Source organism: Somniosus microcephalus, chromosome 25 (assembly GCF_052327205.1).
Source record: "Somniosus microcephalus isolate GS21.2 chromosome 25, FLI_Smic_1.0, whole genome shotgun sequence".
NCBI classification, from domain to species: domain Eukaryota; kingdom Metazoa; phylum Chordata; class Chondrichthyes; order Squaliformes; family Somniosidae; genus Somniosus; species Somniosus microcephalus.
This window is the reverse complement of record NC_141011.1, coordinates 25,963,953-25,977,397: the sequence shown is the minus strand read 5'-3', so window position 1 is coordinate 25,977,397 and position 13,445 is coordinate 25,963,953.

The window sequence follows — 13,445 nt, the reverse complement described above, 5'->3', positions numbered from 1 at the left end:
ATTTTCTCCAGTGTACGTATGATGGAAATTGCAATGTTCTCGCCAACAACACGTGGAAAGAGCTCACAGACTTGCGATAACTAATTTATTTTTAAAATTCGTTTTTATGGATGTTGTCTGGATTGTATTGTATTGTCTGGATCTTATTGCACGCGGGCATGGAATGCTTCATTATCTGAGGAGTTGTGAATGGCACTGAACACTGTGCAGTCATCAGCAAAAATCCCCATTTCTGACATGTTGGAAGGAAGGTCATTGATGAAGTAGCTGAAGATGGTTGGGCCTAGGACAATGCCTTGAGGAACTCCTGCAGCGATGTCCTGGGGCTGTGATGATTGACCTTCAATCACCACAACCATCTTCCTTTGTGCTAGGTATGACTCCAGCCAGTGGAGAGTTTCCCCCCTGATTCCCATTGACTTCAGTTTTACTAGGGCTCCTTCATGCCACACTTGGTCAGATGCTGCCTTGATGTCGGGGGCAGTCATTTTCACCTCACCTGTGGAATTCAGCTCCTTTGTCCATGTTTAGGCCAAGGCTGTAATGAGGTTGGGAGCCAAGTGGTCTTGGCAGAACCCAAACTGGGCATCAGTGAGTAGGTTATTGATGAGTAAGTGCCACTTGATAGCACTGTCGATGACACCTTCCATCACTTTGCTGATGATTGAGAGTAGACTGATGGGGCGGTAATTGGCCGGATTGGATTTGTCCTGCTTTTTCTGGACAGGACACACCTGGGCAGTTTTCCACATTGTTGGATAGATGCCAGTGTTGTAGCTGTACTGGAACACCTTGGCTAGAGGTGCAGCTAGTTCTGGAGCACAAGTCTTCAGCACGATAGCTAGGATGTTGTCGGGGCCCATAGTCTTTGCTGTATCCAGTGCACTCAGCCGTTTCTTGATATCACGTGGAGTGAATCGAATTGGCTGAAGACTGGCTTCTGTGATGGTGGGGACTGCAGGAGGAGGCTGATATGGATCATCCACTCAGCACTTCTGGCTGAAGTTGGTTGCAAACGCTTCAGCTTTGTCTTTTGCACTGACGTGCTGAGCTCCACCATCATTGAGGATGGGGATATTCATGGAGCCTCCTCCTCCCGTTAGTTGTTTAATGGTCCACCACCATTCATGACTGGATGTGGCAGGACTGCAGAGCTTTGATCCATTGATTCTGGGATCGCTTAGCTCTGTCTATAGCATGCTGCTTCCGCTGTTTAGCATGCATGTAGTCCTGTGTTGCAGCTTCCCCAGGTTGGCACCTCATTTTCAGGTATGCCTGGTGCTGCTCCTGGCATGCTCTTCTACACACTCCTCATTGAACCAGGGTTGATCTCCTGGCTTGATGGTAATGGTAGAGTGAGGGATATGCCGGGCCATGAGGTTACAGATTGTGATGGAGTACAATTCTGCTGCTGCCCCACAGATGCCCAGTTTTGAGCTGCTAGATCTGTTCTGAATCTATCCCATTTAGCACGGTGGTAGTGCCACACAACACGATGGAGAGTGTCCTCAGTGTGAAGATGGGACTTCGTCTCCACAATGACAGTGCGGTGGTCACTGCTACCAATACTGTCATGGACAGATGCATCTGCGACAGGTAGATTGGTGAGGACGAGGTCAAGTAGGTTTTTCCATCGTGTTGGTTCTCTCGCCATCTGTCGCAGGCCCAGACTGGCAGTTATGTCCTTCAGGACTCGGCCAGCTCGGTCAGTAGTGGTGCTACCGAGCCACTCTTGGTGATGGACATTGAAGTCCCCCACCCAGAGTACATTCTGCGCCCTTGCTACTCTCAGTGTTTCTTCCAAGTGGTGCTCAACATGGAGGAGTGCTGATTCATAGGTGGTAACCAGCAATATGTTTCCTTGCCCATGCTTGACCTGAAGCCATGAGACTTCATGGGGTCCAGAGTCAATGTTGAGGACTCCCAGGGCCACTCCTTCCCGATTGTATGCCACTGTGCCGCCACCCCTGGTGGGTCTGTCCTGCCGGTGGGGCAGGACATACCCAGGGATGGTGATAGAGTAGTTTGGGACATTGGTTGAAAAGTATGACTATGTCAGACTGTTGCTTGACTCATCTGTGGGACAGCGCTCCCAATTTTGGCACACGTCCCCAGATGTTGGTGAGGAGAACTTTGCAGGGTTGACTGGGCTGGGTGTTGCAGGGTTGACTGGGCTGGGTGTTGCAGGGTTGACTGGGCTGGGTGTGCCGTTGCCGTGTCCGTAGCCGGTGCCGAGTAGTCTGTCCGGTTTCATTTTCATTATTTTGTTTCTTGTAGCAGTTAGTTACAACTGAGTGGCTCGCTAGGCCATTTCAGAGGGCAGCTAAGAGTCAACCACATTGCTGTAGGTCTGGAGTCACATATAGGCCAGACCGGGTAAGGGCGGCAGATTTCCTTCCCTAAAGGACATTAGTGAACCAGATGGGTTTTTACAACAATCCAGTAGTTTCATGGTTACCATTACTGATACTAGTAATTATTCCAGAATTTAAATTCCCCGGCTGCCGTGGTGGGATTTGAACTCGCGTCTCTGCATCATTAGTCCAGGTCTCTGGATTACTTGCCCAGTGACATTACCACTATGCTACTGTTCCCATAATCACTGAACATTTTATTTGGGGACAAGTTTCCTGAACCGGGGGCTATTCCGGAGGCATTGACAGTACCTAATCCGGGGTAGTATGGTCACCCGGCATATGCGGTTTGTGGGTTTGTGTGTGGGGTGTGTGTATGACTTCAATGGAAATTAAAATCGGGAGGGCTGCCGCACAAAGTCGGGGGATCTACCTCGCTGGTTCGATAAGATACTGGCTTAGAAATTTGGCTGTGCAGCGCTGGCTTTTCGGGCACTACCTGGCCTACTAAAGTCCCAACATGGTGGGCAGGAAGCGGAGCACATTTCTGGACGGAGGTGTGCCTCCTGCCTTATTGGATATGGTGGTAGCGCTGGTGTTAGCAGCATACATTGGGTTCATTTAAACGGGGGAATAATTAACTCAAATTAGGATCCTGCGCTTCTTCACTCGCCATGTGCTGAACTCACACAGCACAACATGCCGTTAACCGGCAGGAAGGACCCCTCAGCAGCACCATGCAGTAATTACAGAGTAGCTGCTGCTTTATCATTTCAGGTTGCTGGTTCACCTCTAGATGCTCCTTGGTGTGTTTTATTGCTCTGGAAAGCTCACTTTGCACAGAGGAGGATTTTGCTGGTGTTGCACTGTTTATGGCTGCCTCAGAAATAGTCTGGTTGCAGTTGTGGGTGGTCTCATGGGGCTGCCTTTGGGGCTGGAGGACAAGGGGGAGCAGCAAGGAAGACACCACAGAGCAGGAGGAGGAAGAGGGCACTGCGCAGGAGGCCACACCCAGAGCAGGTATTCAGGGAGCACTTTTCCTACATCAACATCACTCAGTAAGTAATCTCGCCTTTGCATCACCAAGTTGGCCGTCACCCAGATATGTCACCTGCTGCAGTGACGACTCGAGCCTTGAACCGGGGCCTGGACCACACTGCCTGTGGCTGTCAAGGTCACCTTGGCCCTCAACGTTTCTGCCACAGGCTCCTTTCAGGCTGTAGTAGGTGACATCAGTGACGCCTCCCAGTTGGCAGTGCACTGAAGTATCAGGGAGGTCACCGAGGCTCTCTACACCAGGAGAAACACCTACATCTCCTTCCCTATTGTCAGAGTGAAGAAGGACCAGAGAGCACTGGGCTTCGCCATAGACTGCACACATTGACTTGCGGGCTCCCCATCACAAGCCTGCTATCATTATCAATCAAAAAGGACGTCACTCCCTCAATGTTTGCGACCACAGGCAGTGTATTATGCAGGTCTGTGCCCGCTATCCTGGCAGCTGTCCTAACTCTTTCATCCTGCGCCAGCACTCTGTGCCATCTTCATTCCAACTAGGCTGCCAAGTTACAGGCTGGCTATTGGAAAACAGGGGCTGTAGCCTCTGGACATGGCTCATGACTCCTGTCAGGAATTTGAAGGTCGAGAGCTGGAGAGACAGTTTGAAGGTCGAGAGCTGGAGCGGAACCCGGTTACCAGGACGCCAAGTTGGACAGCCAGGGGTAATGTGCAGGCCAGGTGTGTGGAAGAAACCGAGGGGAAACATCGAGAAAAACTGAGAGGAAACATTGAGAAAGACAGAGGAAACATCGAGAGAGAGAGAGGGGAAACATCGAGAGAGAGAGAGGGGAAACATCGAGAGAGACTGAGGGGGCACTTTATTTATTTAATTTTATTAATTTATTAATTATTAATTAATTAATTAAATAAATTTATTTAATTATAAGTTGTGAGTTCCTCACGATGCTCTCCCAGTGCGGCCACCCTGTAACCAGAGATTATTCTAGAAGCCTGGGTAGAAATATCAATGTAATTACTGTAGAAATTACTTTTTTTACATTATTGCTTGTTCATTTTATGTGCTGTCTTTTTTATGTCTTTTATTTATTTTATGTCTGCTTTATTTATATTTAAAGTATGTATGCGTGTATATGTCTGTAGTGTATGTACCTTTAAGAGCCCCTGTGTACTGTAATACCGGTAGTGACCACTCGGGTATATAAGGCTGTATAGTGTCTTGTATCTTTTAGTTCACCTCCAGACTTTGTTCAGTAAACACCTGTTAAGCCAACTCCTGCATTCCGTGTCTCCATTAACACACGGATACAACAATGTCGGTATGTGTTTTTTTGTGATGGCGCCGATGAAGATGGCTGCCGTCCTTGCGAGCTCCATGCGTACCAGGCAGCTCAGTGTTCTTGCTGCTTGGTGCTCTCAGCTCGTCAAGAAAAAAGCATTTCACTGACTAGATTACACTTCTTGTATTTAGTTATGTGACCAATAAAATTGAAATTGAAATTGAAATTGAATCCACCATGTAGAGCAGGCCTACAATGAGAGCCATGCTTAGATAGGACAGGCCCACAGAATGAAAGACAAATACCTCGCAGAGCCCAGCCAAGGGGGAGAGTAGTGAAGTGTGCCGTTGAACAATGATGTGTGTACGCCAGAATCTCAGTCCTCCTTCCAAAGCCGCCCCCCCTCCCCTTACTATACAGAGGCACGGAGAGTAAATCAAAGGAAGTAATCCTGCCATTGTATAGAGCGTTGGTCAGGTCTCCACTAGGTTGTGTCAGCAGTGACTCAGTGGGTAGCACTCTCACCTCTGTGGGTTCAAGTCCCACTCCAGAGACTTGAGAAAGAAAGAAAGAAAGACTTGCATTTCTATAGCGCCTTTCATGATCACCGGACGTCCCAAAGAGCTTTACAGCCAAAGAAGTGCTTTTTTTGAAGTGTAGTCACTGTTGTAATGTAGGAAACACAGCAGCCAATTTGGACACAGCAAACTACCACAAACAGCAATGTGATAATGACCAGAGTAGTGAGAGTGACTGCCCTTGCCATCAAGGCAGCATTTGACCGAGTATGGCGTGAAGGAGCCCTAGTAAAACTGAAGTCAATGGGAATCGGGGGGAAAACTCTACACTGGCTGGAGTCATACCTAGCACAAAGGAAGATGGTTGTGGTGATTTAAGGTCAATCATCACAGCCCCAGGACATCGCTGCAGGAGTTCCTCGGGGCAGTGTCCTAGGCCCAACCATCTTCAGCTGCTTCATCAATGACCTTCCCTCCAACATAAGGTCAGAAATGGGGATGTTCGCTGATGACTGCACTGTGTTCAGTGCCATTCACAACTCCTCAGATAATGAAGCAGTCCATGCCCGCATGCAACAAGACCTGGACGACGTTCAGGCTTGGGCCTATAAGTGACAGGTAACATTCGCGCCACAGAAGTGCCAGGCAATGACTATCTCCAACAAGCGAGAGTCTAACCACCGCCCCTTGACATTCAATGGCATTACCATCGCCGAATCCCCCACTATCAACAGCTTGGGGGTCACCATTGACCAGAAACTTAACTGGACCAGCCAAATAAATACTGTGGCAACAAGAGCAGGTCAGAGGCTGGGTATTGTGTGGCGAGTGTCTCACCTCCTGACTCCCCAAAGCCTTTCCACCATCTACAAGGCACAAGTAAGGAGTGTGATGGAATACTCTCCACTTGCCTGGATGAGTGCAGCTCCAACAACACTCAAGAAGCTCGACACCATCCAGGACAAAGCAGCCCGCTTGATTGGCACCACATACACCACCTTAAACATTCACTCCCTCCACTACCGGCGCACCGTGGCTGCAGTGTGTACCCGCTACAAGATGCACTGCAGCAACTCGCCAAGGCTTCTTCGGCAGCACCTCTCAAACCCGCGACCTCTACCACCTAGAAGGACAAGAACAGCAGGTGCATGGGAACACCATCACCTCTAAGCCACACACCATCCTGACTTGGAAGTATATCACCATTCCTTCTTCGCCACTGGGTCAAAAATCCTGGAACTCCCTCCCTAACAGCACTGTGGGAGTACCTTCACCGCACGGACTGCAGTGGTCCAAGAAGGCGGCTCACCACCACCTTCTCGAGGGCAACTAGGGATGGGCAATAAATGCTGGCCGTGCCAGCAACGCCCACATCCCATAAAAACGAATTTAAAAAAAGGAGAGGCAGCGACCTCCAGTGTCCCAGAAAGCAGCTCATCGAGGAATGCTTCACCTAACTCAACCCTCCCGTCCCCAACACACCAACAGTCCCACGATTGTTACCACTGTCCTTACAACCTCAATCCGATTGCCTTCCTTCAGTCCAGATTCATGGGCCTTGTCCCTACTTCATCAACACCAAACCCGGAACAAAACACAAATTGATAATCAACTCAATTACTTCTCTATCTAACAGTTAACAGGAATCAGTAAGAATCACCCGTGTAGCAGCCCTCCGTACTGGCCTTGAGTGCTTCATTCCCCAGCCCTGGTGCTCCTACAAGGTGTTACCCCAGTGGCTGTAGCTCAGGAGGTTGATGTCTGCTGAGCTTCCGTTAAGGACCCTTCAGATGGCCGTGGTGGGTGACCTCGAGCAGCTCTGGGCCTGGGCCAGGGCAGTCTGGTCCGGCTGGCTGTGCGGCCCTAGTAAGGGCACGGGCAGAGTGGCTGGCAAGGGGGAGCAGGCATGCTATCCTGAGAGAGGGCAACAGGTGCCTCTCACAGGGAGCCAAGGCCACTCTCCTGGGACGGTGCCTCAACATTCCTACGGCTCTGTGCAGGGCTGCTGTGACGCTTTGGCGGACCCTCAATTGCCTTTTCTCTTTTGTGCTGTTCAGGGGTTCCGATGACGTAGACACGCCGTTACAATGACGCAAGTCCCCGGGAAAATCTGGGCCGTTGGGCCTGTCTCAAACTCAGTGGCTGCTGGATTTAAAAGAACGTGTCAGCTCTCATTTAAGTCACAGCCCACGTGTAAAACCAGGCAGTGGCAGTGTTCTGTAAAATATAGCAGATGATGAAAGGCTGCTGCACATTTGTGCTGTGACCAGTACTTATTTTATCCACTAGGTGGAGATATAGGACCACTCCAGGAAGCTGGCTCCACACTGATCCGCACACCGGGCTCCTTTCCCCAGAGCGTGGAACATAAACCAATTGGGCCGAGTGGCCCATTTCTGTCCTGTACATTCTACATAGAATGTGGCACTCGCTACCACAGGGAGTGGTTGAGGCGAATAGCAAAGGTGCATTTAAGGGGAAGCTAGACAAGTACATGCGGGAGAAAGGAATCATATCATAGAATGGTTACAGCACGGAAGAAGGTCATTCGGCCCGTCGAGCCCGTGCCGGCTCTCTGCAAGAGCACCTCAGCTTGTCCCACTCACCCGCTCTTTCCCCGTAGCCCTGCAAATTTCCTTTCCATCATATACTTATCCAGCTTCCTTTTGAAAGCCGTGATTGAGTCTGCCTCCACCACCCGTTCAGGCAGTGCATTCCAGATCTTAACCACTCGCTGCGTAAAGAAGTTTTTCCTCATGTTGCCTTTGGTTCTTTTGCCAATCACCTTAAATCTGTGTCCTCTGGTTCTCGACCCTTCTGCCAATGGGAACAGTTTCTCTCTATCTACTCTGTCTAGACCCCTCATGATTTTGAACACCTCTATCAAATCTCCTCTCCACCTTCTCTGCTCCAAGGAGAACAATCCCAACTTCTCCAATCTATCAATGTAACTGAATTCCATCATCCCTGGAATCATTCTCATAAATCTTTTCTGCACCCTCTCTAAGGCCTTCACATCCTTCCTAAAGTGCGGTGCCCAGAATTGGACACAATACTCCAGTTGGGGCCGAACCACTGTTTTATACAGGGACTTGACAGGGTGGATGTGGAGAGGGTGTTTCCTCTTGTGGGAGAATCTAGAACTAGGGGTCACTGTTTAAAAATAAGGGGTCGCCCATTTAAGACAGAGATGCGGAGAAATTTTTCTCACATACGGTCATGAGTCTTTGGAACTCTCTTCCTCAGAGGGCGGTGGAAGCAGAGACTTTGAATATTTTTAAGGCAGAGGGAGATAGATTCTTGGTAAGCAAGGGGGTGAAAGGTTATCGGGGATAGGCAGGAATGTGGAGTAATCGGATCAGCCATGATCTTATTGAATGGCGGAGCGGGCTCGAGGGGCTGAGTGGCCGACTCCTGCTCCTAATTCGTATGTTCGTATGTTCATCATAATTTCCACGCTTTTTATCTCTATACCTCTATTCATGAAGCCCAGGATCCCATAAGCATTTTTAACTGCTTTCTCAACCTGCCCTGCCACCTCCAATGATTTGTGCACACATACCCCCAGATCTCTCTGTTTATGCACCCGCTTCAGGATTGTACCCTTTAGTTTATATGTCCTCTCCTCATTCTTTCTACCAAAATGTATCACTTCACACTTTTCTGCATTAAATTTCATCTGCCACGTGTCCGCCCATTCCACCAGCCTGTCTCTGTCTTCCTGAATAGAAGGATATGCTGATAGGGTGAGATGAAGCAATGTGGGAGGAGGCTCGTGTGGAGCATAAACACTGGCATAGACCCGTTGGACCGAATGGCCTGTTTCTGTGCTGTAACTACAATGTGACGGCGGCTGATCTTTTTCCCCTCCCTAACCCAGGGCTCTGAGGTCGCTTATGCTCCAAAAGAAGTTCCGCAAGCTCAGCACGGATTGGGAAGGACTCCTGGTCCCCGTGGCTCCGTGCCATTTGGGGGCGGGACACATACCCAGCCAACGGAAGGGCGGGGAGCTGAAGAAGTGTTTTCAAGGTGGGACGAGAATGAAAGCTGGCTCCTTCCTGTAGCCACAAACTGATGTGTATTCATTCCCGAGGTGGTTACTCACTTTGCCTGCTGCCCACACAGCGCTGGTGAGCCTGTCCATTGTTGCACCTCCTCCATTGTCCCATTCATGACAATAGCCCAAGAATTTCTCAATGAGTTTTTAAAAAATTTTTGGCTGCGGTAACTGTGCGGAAAATAAATGCCCATTGTGACCTTTTAACCCCAAGGACTGTCAGGTGCTTAATCTGGATCCATTGTCTGGTGAATGGCCTTGGGGGGATATCTTCAGCATTAGTCAATTCTGACAGCTAAAGCAGGCGCCAAGACTGCTCCGAGGTAGAGTCTGTCTCTGAGCCAAGGAGTCAGTCTTCAGGGAAAAAACAAGGGAAAGGAAACTGTTTCCACCCGCAGAAGGGTCGGTAATCCAGAGGACACAGATTTACAGATAATTGGTAAAAGAGCCAGAGGGGAATTTTTTTTAACGCAGCGAGTTGTTGTGATCAGGAATGCGCTGCCTGAAAGGGCGGTGGAAGCAGATTCAATAGTAACTTTCAACAGGGAATTGGACAAATACCTTGAAAAGGAAAACTTCGCAGGGCAATGGGGAAAGAGCAGGGGAGTGGGATGAATTGGATAACTCTTACAGAGAGCCAGCACAGGCACGATGAGCCGAATGGCCTCCTGCGCTGTATCATTCTGTTTGAAAGAAGATTCTCTGGACATTTCCTTCCCTTTAAGAATCTGTTTGCCTCTCAGTTGTGCAACACTCCGGGCCTGGCTCCAACACTCTTGCACAATCTGAGTGTGTGCCTGCAGTGAAGGCAGCACAGGAATGGAGTGCAAGGCGAATGGACGGTGTGGCTGGTGCTGCACGAGGTTCTTTCACAACAGGGCCTTGATTTTAATCCAACACCAGCTCATGAGATGAAAGTCTCCTCTTTCTGCAGCACTCTTGCCTCTGAGTCAGAAGGTTGTGGGTTCAAGTCCCACTCCAGAGACTAGACCATAAAAAAATCTAGGCTGACACTCCCAGTGCGGCGCTGAGGGGGTGCTGCACTGTCGGAGGCGCCGTCTTTCGGATGAGACGTTAAACCGAGGCCCCGTCTGCTCTCTCAGGTGGTCGTAAAAGATCCCGTGGCCAATGTTCCGGCTGCACGGCGCCCCAGGGATCCTGCGCAATGCACGGTATTTAGAATGGCCCACGCAGTCCCCCAAAAAATGAGAGGGAACATTGCCATGGCACTATTTCGGAGAAGAGCAGGGAAGTTCTCCCGGTGTCCTGGGCCAATATTTATCCCTCAACCAACACCTAAAACAGATTATCTGGTCATTATCACATTGCTATTTGTGGGATCTTGCTGTGCGCAATTTGACTGCCACGTTTCCCACATTTCAACGGTGACTCCACTCCATTGTAGTACTTCATTGGCAGTAATGTACTTTGGGACATCATGAGGTGGTAAAAGGCGCTATATAAATGCAAGTCTGTTCTTCTTTGGATGTCGTCATAGACGGAGCCTTTGGGGAAAGGTGGAATGAACGTCTGCGGGAAATACTGAGACTCGGTGAGGCTTGTGGAGTGTCATGGGCTCTTCTGTTGTGTAAAACCTGTTTAGACATTTAAGTAGATGAACTGTAGTGACTCCTACAGTTCTTATCACCCTCTCCCTTTCCCCATTAAGAACTGCAATATAAACCCCCTCCTGACATTAACAGCTGACAACATTTGGAAGTGCGTGAGAATCACATCGCAGCAGGACAATTCCCTGCAGCTCACCACACTGATGTGCGGAATGTTAAGCAAGAGTCCACTAGAGGGTAGCAGAAGGCTAAAGCAAAATACTGCAGATGCTGGAAATCTGAAACAAACTCGCTAGATCTTAAGGACGCGGCAGATGGAGGTCAGGGGGTCACCTGCGCTACTTAGAGCTTAGATGGGACGTTAAACCGAGGCCCCGCCTGCCCTCTCAGTTGGACGTAAAAGACCCCCATGGCACGATTTTGAAGAAGAGCAGGGAGGGGAGTTCTCCCCGGTGTCCTGGGGCCAATATTTATCCCTCAAACAACGTCACTAAAAACAGGTTAGCTGGTCATTATCCCATTGCTGTTTGTGGGAGCTTGCTGTGTGCAAATTGGCTGCCGCGCTTCCCACATTACAACAGTGACTGCACTTCAAAAAGTACTTCATTGGCTGTAAAGTGCTTTGGGATGTCCTGAAATCGTGAAAGGCGCTATATAAATGCAAGTCTTTCTTTTCTGTACAATTGTACCAATTTATTTGTAGCTTTAAACACTGTAGCAGGGGTGTTAGATCCACTGCAGATAGAAAGCTCACGCCTCTGATCACAGCACATGACTCACACTGCAATGATAATGAGTTTTATGCAGCAGCATGTTAATGCGAAACAGCACGCCCTGTATATAGATTTGTTAAGTTCAATGCAGGACGCGCCAGTTTCTGACCTTTGACCCACACTCTCGAACACATGCCTGATTCAGCATGGAGTGTTGAAATAATTTATAAAAAGTATACAAACCCAGGGGTGGTGTGGTGCCTCAGGGGAAGGGGGGGGGGTGGTGCCCAGACATGATTCCCCAACATGTGCTCCCATGCTGCTCCGCGGAGATGCCCGAGGCCTGATACTCCCTCGTAGCAAAGGAAAACTGGGAAGGAGAGAGCAGGAGACGGCGACAAGATGAGACAGAGCGAGAGAGAGTAAAACAGCGAGAGAGAGAGAGAGTTGGACACGAGGCAGACACACAAACATACAGAAAGAGGGAGACCGGCAGCCCTGGGCCACTCTTGTGATCCCTCTAGTGGCTAGTTTCAATGGAGCTTCAGTCAAAGCCTGCAAGCAACTTGCTATTTCAGCCACATTAAGCAAGGTAATTTGGGGGGGGGGGGGGGGGCGGGCGCGTGGGAGGGCTGGGGTAACAATCAGCATCAAAAACACAGGCTCACTGTATCAGTGGGTGGAGGTACCTGTTTTACAAACTAAGTTTGCTGCTCTGAATTGGAACACGTGGAGGACACAGTGTGGGGCGGGGGGCTGCGAGCGTTCCTTTTTTTAAAGGTGTGCGCTATTTGCACTAGTGACCAACGGCAGCGACACAATAGCCCCTGCACCCGCGCAAACAGAGCGTCACGCTGCGGGCGACCGCACGCTCCAAGCGTCCCGGGGAACACCTGCGTTACGTTCTCGCCGTGCTCCAGCTGAAAGAACAAGGTCCAAGGTGGGCATCTTCCCTGGTGCTGAGGGTCGCGCTGCTTGAGCTGTCAGTAGCAGCGACCAGCAGGCTGGCAACAGTCAGGAAGCTGGTGTCTCACATGGCTCGGCGAGGCGTGCCATTGGGCAACACCCCGCCACCTGTTAACCATTTGAGGGCCTCTGAAAATGCTCATCCCCAACATGTAAAAGTGCTTAAAATTTTCATCCTTTTTATCAAATCCCTCCCTATCTCTGTAACTTCCTCCAGCCTTACAACCCTCCAAGATCTCTGCGCTCCTCCAATTCTGGCCTCTTGCGCAACCCCCGATTTTAATCGCTCCAGCATTGGCGGCCGTGCCTTCAACTGCCTGGCTCCAAAGCTCTGGAATTCCCTCCCCGAACCTCTCCGTCTCGCTACCTCTCTCTCCTCCTTTAAGACGCTCCTTAAAACCCAGCTCTTTGACCAAGCTTTTGGTTACCAGTCCTAATATCACCTTATGTGGCTCGGTGTCAAATTTTGTTTGATAATCGCTCCTGTGAAGTACCTTGGGATGTTTGACTATGTTAAAGGCGCTATATAAATGCACGCTGTTGTTAAAGGGGGCACCGCCTCCAATCAACAATATCTATTTTTTTATTTGCCAGATCCTCGGGTGCAACGACACGATTCACATCGAGACACGTCACTGCGCCGCTTGTGCGTGACATCACTGCGAAAAATACACTGGGTGGTTTTTTCTCTCCCCAGGTATGAGGATGGTGTCTCTTTAATTAAAGGCACAGGCATCCCCTGATTGCAAATTGACCTTTCTTAAAAAGAAAAAAAAAATGACCAAATATACTTTATTAAACAGGAGATGATTTGTAATCAATCTTGCAAATCAAAAAGTACTTCATTGGCTGTGAAGCCCTTTGGAACGTCCTGAAAGGCGCTATAGCAATGCAAGGTCTTTAAAAAAAAAAAATCTTTATTGCAATCTCCTGATTATTATATTTAATGCCAGTCGAGTATCCTTAGTGGTT